Raw genomic sequence first — 9,687 nt, 5'->3', positions numbered from 1 at the left:
CTTCAAGTCAGAGACAGGTACACAAGTCAATTTTGTACTAAAGAGGTCCCACATACAGACTCAAATGAGCATCTTAATCTTCCCTGTTATTATGGATACAAGCCTTTCTCAAACTCCCACACCATTCACCAAGGTCTAGTTCACCAGATCACTTCACTTGCACTGGAGTCATTATGACATCATTGCCATGGAATAAGGGACTTAGTGACAGAGTGGAATGTATACCAGCTATTACTAAGAGTTTTATTTCTACACTGAGAGATCCCACCTTACTCTTGGGGAGCCTTGTTACTTTTATTAAAGGCAAGTCACTCCACAATTCTGCTTGCTTTCTAATTTATATCTCTTCCCAGAAGTTCTGGCCAACCTGCCTGTTTTTTTTTCTGTTTTTACTGATTATGTTTATGTTCTCAGGCCACTCGCCACACCAGCTTCGCCTTCCTCCTAAACGGCTACTATAACCAATACATCTCATTCAACATGAGCTACAGATGTACTGGAACTTGTCTATTACCAAAACGATTCAGGACGCTTCTTGGGGTTTTGCCTCTACAAACATCTCATATGATCCCGACTACAACCTGTTCTGACCCTGTCTCTTCTTGCTTGAAGACAATATTCTCTCCCTCCTAATTCCAACTTTGAATCTTCTGTCTTAAGGCTATTGGACATACTACTCATCTTTGTAGCATCATCTATCAGCTGGGGTGTTCCTGAAGATTTTAGTTCCTGTCACTATCACTTGCTCCAGCTCTACTGCCATACTCTTGGAGTCCGTATAAGTGGTCGTTTTGAATCACTTTTCCTCCTAACTTCCAATGATCTTCCTCTCCCTATGAGCAGAGCTACTCACGGCCATCTGTGATTGTATTTTTAACTTTTTCATTATCACTCCAACAATGATAACTTTTTTGATAACTTTTTCATTATCAATCCAACCATGAACTCAACTGTCTATCATCCCATTTTCTGATTATCAACTCCTGTCTTTGTACCTCACTTTAATAAGCTACCTCCAATAATTTCTCAGCTGTGTCTTGTAATTAATTCACTGATCCTGCTGCTCCCTCACCATTCCTCACCAGCTTATGTAATGCACTTGCAAACAACCTCAACTCACATACCTCTCGGTCATTTTTTAGAACAGCTTTACAGGCCATGCACAGTGGCTCACACCTGTAATCCTAGCACTCTGGGAGGCCGGGGCAGGTGGACTGCCTGAGCTCACGAGTTCAAGACCAGCCTGAGCCAAAGTGAGACCTTATCTCTAAAAATAGCCAGGCGCTGTGGCAGGTGCCTGTAGGCCCAGCTACTTGGGAGGCTGAGGCAAGAGAATTGCTTGAGCCCAGGAGTCTGAGGTTGCTGTGAGCTGTGACAACATGGCACTCTAACAAGGGCAACAAAGTGAAACTCTGTTTCAAAAAAGAAAGAAAGAAAACTTGGACAAAGACATGAAGAAAGTGAGGAGTAAAGCCCTGTAAATATCAGGGCTTATAAAGGAAACAGCATGAGCAATGGCCTGCAGCAAGCACAGGCCTGATTTGTTGCAGGAACAGTAAGAAAGTCCGTGCAGCTGACACAGAATAACTGATAGAGAAAAGTAGAGTAGTGGGAAATGAGGTAAGAGAAAGGCAGCAAGGGACGGCTGGGACACGGTCCAGCAAGGCACCGAGGCTACTGAGGGGCTTTGGCTATTCCTGAGAGTGAGAAGCCACTGGAAGGTTTGGAATGTGGGAGGTGTTTGCTTGACATACATCACAATAAACACTTATCCCACAGAATTCTTTCAGGAAGACCAAATGCAGTGAAGAGTTTTTTTAATCTGCAAACTGCTGTACAGATGTGAAACATTCTTATTATATCCCTAACTTTCTATGTATCCTTTTACATCAACTTTGACAAACTCTTCTTCTGCAAGAACCAGTGGTAAATCCTAAGAGTAACTTTCCCCATTTCACACTATATGTAAGAACATAAGGAACTTGGGTTTTTGCTTTTAAATCAAACCACAAAACATTTGTATTTCAACATGAATGAAGATGAACAATATGAAAAACATCTCAGCAACAATCAAACCAAGCAATCTGGCAGTCATGAAATGGTACGTATAGAGTATTTTCTTTTGAATTGCCCAGAACAGAAAACAGAAGCTCTAGTGCTTCTGTTCGTGATTTTCAAACTTTTAAATCTCATGGCACATTTGAATCTATAGTTAAACTTGCATGGCACACTTGAATTACATTGATCCAAAGAAAAGAGTAAAAAACAAAGAATATAATTACTATGCTTTGAATTCTTTTAAAAATAATTTAATTAAAGATCTTTAAAATTTTTTCAAGCCAGGCATTGTGGTAGGTGCCTGTAGTCTCAGCTACTTGGGAGGTTGAGGCAAGAGGATTGCTGGAACTCAGGAATTTGAGGTTCCTGTGAGCTATGATGCTACAGCGCTCTACCCAGGGTGACAGAGTAAGACTGTCACCCTGGGTAGAGGGTGACACCTAAGGTACACCTAAGTTCCTCTCACACCAATTGAAAATCACTGCTCTAGTGTTAGGTAAGAGATTCTCTTTTTTTGTTTGTTTGGTTGGTTTTTTTGTTTTGATAGCCTCAAGCTATCGCCCTGAGTAGAGTTCAGTAATGTCACAGCTCACAGCAACCTCCAACTCCTGGGCTTAGGCGAGTCTCTTGCTTCAGCCTCCTGAGTAGCTGAGACTACAGGCGCCCATCACAACACCCGGCTACTTTTTGGTTGTAGTTGTCATTTTTGTTTGGCAGGCCTGGGCTGGATTCGTACCCGCCAGCTCTGGTGTATGTGGCTGGCGCCTTAGCCACTTGAGCTACAGGCGCCGGAACCTATTTTTTAGTTTCTAGCTGGCATATGACTACATAATGGGTAGAGAAGGAAATGAATGGATGAGAGTGGATTGATTCGGCAGCTTGGTCCACATGCAAGGTAGAGCATCTTAAATCCCAACTCAGTTTGAAATGCTTGGTGACTCCTAGAAAATAGAAAGATCAAACTTGCCTGCATCTGGGCTCTTGGGGCCATCTGCCTCCTGAACTATTCTCCCAGGAAAGGACAGAGAATTCTGCATAAGCCAATCTGGGAAAAAAGAAAGGAAATATGAGGACGTCCCTCCACGCGCTACACTATACACTAACTATAATAGAACTTGCTCTCTGGATGAGTCCACCGTCGCCCTGCTCCCTACAAAGGTCGGCAAACCGGTGAAGGTGGGTGCGGTTAGGAAGAAAGAGGCCAGAACGCGAGTCCCATGCTCCGGGACAAGCACATTCCCCAACACGGGTGGGCAGTCTCGTCGGTGGCTCAATCTCTCTGCCTGGGCGCAGGTCGCAAAGTCTCCGTGACGCGCCGGACTCAAGCAATAGCTCCGCACTGTGCAGCCGCCACCGGTGGGCCCAGCCCGCACCTGCTATCCGCTCTTCGACCCGCGCCTGGGAAAAGGAGGAGTGCAATTACCAGAAGCCTAGGCCTTGAAGTCCCCACGCACCCAGGCGAGCCTGTGAGGCTACCGAGGCGCACCCACAAGTAGCCGCCACCCCAGAAAAGGAAAGCCCCACCCACCAGATGTCGACGACGCCCACCCTCGGGGAGGCGGGCGGAGCCAGAAGCAGAAGCGGCCGCACAGGCCTCTGGGAAGTGTAGTCTGGGCTGGTCAGGAGGCTGAGGGTCTTCGCACTTTGCCATCGCCTGGAGAGCTTTGAAAAGTGAACCTCTGCCAGCTCCAGAGGTTCTGACTTAATTGTCCTGGTTGTGGTCCTAGCATCGGGATTTTTAAAAGCTCCCAAGTGATTCTAATGTCCTGCCAGGTTTGGCACTTGCCACTAGAAACTGATGAGGATGAGAAAGGTTTAAAAAAATATATTAGAAAGTAAGGCACACAGAACGCTACCAACGTTATTTCCTCACCATTTGCTGACATGGAAAATGAAACAAAATTGCATCCATTTTAACAAATGCATAATTTTCTACAATATATAATATAAATAATATACATTATATATTATATGTAAATAATATGTATATTATATAAATAATATATATACGCACACACATACATATTTATAAACTCCAGGAATTGGAAATCTAAGGAAGGAAAATGTACCTCTTCGTTTAAGACGTTTCTTTGGAAAGAAACTCTCAAGATTGACCATTCATTTATCGGTTTGGCAGTGATAACTGAAAGCCTCACTATGTGCCACTCACGTGACTATGCTTTAGTCAGGCTCCTTTGCATCCTCTTTAACTGTGCCTCCTCTTGGTCTGATGACTCCAATTAGCAAAGAATCCCTTATCAAGAATCCACCCAGCTTGATATCCAATCAAGTTCCTTTTCCCCCACCTTCAATACTGGTCCAAGTTCCTCTTAGAAATTTTCTATCTACTCCCTCACATGATATAAATTCCCACTTGGGCCTGTTGTATTCAAAGTTAAGTGCAATCTCTTTCCCCTTTACAGTACTCCTGAATAAAGTCTTCCTTGCCATTTTTAACAAGTGTCAGGATAATTTCTCTCAATACAATTAACAAAATGAATAATGCCCCTCTCCTCAAAGACCTTACATTCCAATAGGGGTCAAGAAGAGAGAGATTAAACCAAAAATCCGGAATCAAGAAATGGGAAAGGATTGTTATTTGATATAGAGCTGTGAGGAATGGCCTCAGTGATAAGAAATTATATGAGAAGGACTGAAGAAGTGAGATAGCAAAGAGTATATTTGTGAAAAGTCTATTCTAGGCAGATGAAGCAGTGAACACAAAGCCTCTACAGAGAGCGTGCTTTATTTGAGGAACAGCAAAAGATCAATTAGTTAGGACACTAAAGACAGGAAAATGCCAGATCATATTTGTCCATTTACTGCACTGGAAGGACATTGGCTCTTACTTTGAATGAGATAAGAAGCCATAAGAGGCTGAGCACTGTGGCTCCTGCCTGGGATTCTAGAACTCTGGGAGGCCAATGGGGGTAATTGCCTAAGCTCAGGAGTTCCAGACGATCCTGAGCAAAAGTGAGATTCGGCCTCTACTAAAAATAGAAAAACTAGCTGGGCATTGTGATGAGTACCTGTAGTTTCAGCTACTCAGGATGCTGAGACAAGATGATTGCTTGAGCCGAAGAGTTTAAGGTTGCTGTGAGCTATGACACCAGAGCACTCAACCCCAGAGCAACTGAGGGAGAGTCTGTCTCATTAAAAAAAAAAATGAAAAGAAAAAAAGAAGCCATCAGAATATGAAGAAATTGGAACCCTCATTTATTGTTGGTAGTATAGCCAACAAATGGTGAGGCTACTTTGGAAAAGTTTGGCAGTTCCTCAGACTGTTAACCACGGAATTACCGTCATCACCCATTGATTTCATGGCTAAGTATCTACCAAAAAGAAATCACGCAAAACTTTGAACAGGAGTATTCATGGCAACATTATTCATTAAAAAAAAAAAAATGGAAATAGCACCAATGTTCAACAACTAATGAATAGATAAAGAAAATGTTCAACAACTAATGAATAGATAAAGAAAATGTTGGGCAGCGCCTGTGGCTCAGTGAGCAGGGCGCCGGCCCCATATACCGAGGGTGGCGGGTTCAAACCCAGCCCCGGCCAAACTGCAACAAAAAAATAGCCGGGCGTTGTGGCGGGCGCCTGTAGTCCCAGCTACTCGGGAGGCTGAGGCAGGAGAATCGCTCAAGCCCAGGAGTTGGAGGTTGCTGTGAGCTGTGTGAGGCCACGGCACTCTACCGAGGGCAATAAAGTGAGACTCTCTCTCTACAAAAAAAAAAAAAAGAAAGAAAATGTGGTAGGGCGCCGCCTGTGGCTCAGTGAGTAGGGCGCCAGCCCCATATACCGAAGGTGGTGGGTTCAAACTTGCCAGGCCAAACTGCAACAAAAAAATAGCCGGGCGTTGTGGCGGACAACTGTAGTTCCAGCTACTCCAGAGGCTGAGGCAAGAGAATCGCGTAAGCCCAAGAGCTGGAGGTTGCTGTGAGCCGTATGACGTCATGGCACTCTACCGAGGACGGTAAAGTGAGACTCTGTCTCTACAAAAAAAAAAGAAAGAAAGAAAGAAAATGTGTTATATCCAAAGGATGGAATATTTTTCAATAAAAGGAATGACATAAATACATAATACATGGAATAACTTTGAAAATATGTTAAGTACTAATGTACACAGCTATGGTTTAATAAAAATAAATAAATAAATAAAAAAGAAAATATGTTAAGTGAAAGAAGGCAGTCACAATAAGTCACATATTGTATTACTGTATTTATACAAAATATCTCAAAAAGGCAATTCCATAGAGACAAAAAATAGATTAATGGGTGCCAGTAGCCATAGGGGGAAAGGGCTTGGGGAGAGGGAGCAGTAGGAAGGTAGACATAGAAAGTGACTGTTAATATGTATGGTTTTGTGTGTTTTTTTTTGAGAAATGATGAAATGTTCAAAAATTAAATTGTGATTGTATTAATTTCCTTTTTAATTTTTTTAACTTCAGAATACAAATGTTTTAGCTACATGAATTTGTTTTGTACAGTTTGAGGCAAGGTTATAATTATATCCAAACCCGACCCCAGATATGTAAATTGTGCATATTAGGTGTGAATTTACCCATCCCTTCCTTTCCCCTTCCACCTGCTTGATTTCCAAGGAATTTTACTACTATATATACATATGCATGTTGATCATTTAGTTCTAATTTAAAGGTGAGCACAAGTGGTGTTTGTTCTTTCATTCTTGTGATATTTCACTTAAGAGGATGGTCTCCAGTTCCATCCAGGTTGTTACAAAAGGTAACTTTTTATGACTGAGTAATATTCCATGGTATATATATACCACATTTTATTAATCCGCTCATATTGATGGGCAATTGGGCTGTTTCCTACATCTTTGTGATTGTGAAATGTGCTGCAATAAACATTCAAATGCAAGTGTCTTTTTATAGAATGACTTTTTTCTTTTGGATAAATACACAGCAATAGGGTTGCTGGATCAAATGGCAGATCTACTTTTATTCCTTTGAGGTATCTCCATACTACTTTCCAAACAGGTTGTACTAATTTTTTTAATCAAGAGTGTATAAGTGTTCCTTTCTCTGTACATCCATGCCAACATCTGTTGTTTGGGGACTTTTAGATAAAAGCCATTTTCACTGGAGTTAGGTGGTATCTCCTTGTGGTTTTGATTTGCATTTCCCTGATGATCAAAGACATTGAGAATTTTTTCATATGTTTATTGGTCGTTATATCTTATGAAAAGTTCCTGTTCATGTCTTATATCTTCTTTTTAATAGGATTGTTTGATGTCTGCTTGTTTATTTGCATGAGTTCTTTTTAGATTCTGGTTATTAGCCCTTTGTTGGATGTATAGCATGCAAGTATTTTCTCTCATTCTGTAGGTTGCCAATTCACTCTATTCTACCAACCATACAAGCATTTTAAAGCACCTGTTTGCATTACATCTACCAACATCCACTGCTCCTGGCCTGACCAGATTTTTTTAAAAAGTACTGACTATATTCTTTCTTCAAGAAATTCACTTCGAACATAATGACATAGGTAAGTTACAAGTAAAAGGACAGAAAGACATGGCCAGGCACTATAGCTCACATCTGTAATCCTAGCACTCTGTGAGGTCCAGGTCCAAGAAATAACCAAAATTAAATCAGAGATTAATTGAGCTCAGAAGGTCAAGACTTGCCTAAGTAAGAGCAAGACCCTATCTCTACTAAAAATAGAAAAATCAGCCAGTTGCTGTGGCAGGTACCGGTAGTACCAATTACTCAGGAGGCTGAGGCAAGAGGATCACTTGAGCCCAAGAGTTTGAGGTTGCTGTAAGATATGAAGCCATGGCACTCTACCCAGGATGACAGAGTGGGACTCTGTATCAAAAAAAAAAAAAAAAAACCAAAAGACATTATGTAAAGTACATGATGAAAACATAAACCCATCAGGAATAAATAGTGATCATAAACATGTATGCATCTGTCAACCTCAATGAAAGGACACTAGAGAAAACTATTCCTAAATATATTAAGTTTACTTAGGAATAAAAATTAGGATTATAATCTGGGAGACATCAAACGGCAAACTACCAGTGCATTCTATAAGACAAGGGTAAGGGGAACTTTTATTAGCAAAAAGGATATTTACATAAGCTATTTAGGAACAGAGTTTATAAAGAAAAACAATCTAATCCCAACCCAGCAGAAGAAAAGAAATAACCAAAATTAAATCAGAAATTAATGAAATTGAAAACAAAAGAATCATTCAGAAAATAATAAAACAAAAAGTTGGTTTTTAAAAAAAATAAATAAAATCGATAAACTTTTAGCCAGATTAACTAGAAACAGGAAAGTAAATCAGAAACGATAAAGGGGAAATAACAGCACATGCCTCAGATATACAAGAGATCATCTTTGAGTACTACAAGAAACTCTATGCCCAGAAATTTCACAATGTGGAGGAAATGGGTCAATACCTGGAATCACACCCTCTCCCTAGCCTTAATCAAGAAAAAATAGAGCTCCTGAACAGACCGATTTCGAGAACTGAGATTGAAGAAACAATAAAAAACCTCCTAACCAAAAAATTCCCTCGTCCAGATAGCTTCACACCAAAATTCTATCAAACCTTCAAAGAAAAGCTTATACCTATACTGCAGAAATTATTACAAAAAATTGAGAAGGAAGGAATCTTCCCCAACACGTTCCACAAAGTAAACATCACCCTGATATCAAAACCAGGAAAAGACCCAACTAAAAAGGAGAACTTCAGACCAATTTCACTAATGAACATAGATGCAAAAATTCTCAACAAAATCCTAGCCAATAGATTACAGCTACACATTAAAAAAAATCATTTATCATAATCCAGTAGGTTTCATCCCAGGGATAAAAGGCAGGTTTAACATACACAAGTCCATAAACATAATTCACTATATCAACAGAAGCAAAAACAAAGACCATATGATCCTCTCAATAGATGCAGAAAAAGTATTTGATACATTTCAGCATCCTTTTCTAATTAGAATACTTAAGAATGTAGGCATAGGTGGTATATTTCTTAATCTGCTCAAAGCCACTTGCAACAAACCCATAGCTAGTATTATACTGAATGGAGTAAAACTTAAAGCTTTTCCACTTAGAACTGGAACCAGACAAGGTTGTCCTCGATCAACACTATTATTTAACATAGTGCTGAAAATTCTAGCCAATACAATCAGACAAAAGAAGGAAATAAAGGACATCCAAATAGATGCAAAGGAGGTCAAACTCTTGCTCTTTACCAGTGATATGACCTTATACTTAGAGAACACCAAATACTCAAACACAAGGCTCTTGGAAATGATATAGCAATGTCTCAGGATCAATGTGCACAGATCAGTAGCCTCTGTATATGCCAATAACAGCCAAGATGAGGGCTCAGCTCCCGTAGCACAGTGGTGCCAGCCACATACACCAAGGGTGGCGGGTTCGAACCTGGCCCAGCCCAGCAATGACAATGACAACTGCAACAAAAAATAGCCAGGTGGTGTGGTGGGCACCTGTAGTCCCAGCTACTTGGGAAGCTGTGGCAAGAGAATCGCTTGAGCCCAAGAGTTTGAGGCTGCTGTGAGCTGTGACACTACGGCACTCTACCAAGGGCAACATAGTGAGACTCTGTCTCAAAAAA

The sequence above is a fragment of the Nycticebus coucang genome, chromosome 3 (assembly GCF_027406575.1).
Source record: "Nycticebus coucang isolate mNycCou1 chromosome 3, mNycCou1.pri, whole genome shotgun sequence".
Classification (NCBI taxonomy): Eukaryota; Metazoa; Chordata; class Mammalia; order Primates; family Lorisidae; genus Nycticebus; species Nycticebus coucang.
Note: the sequence above shows the minus strand (reverse complement) of the source record.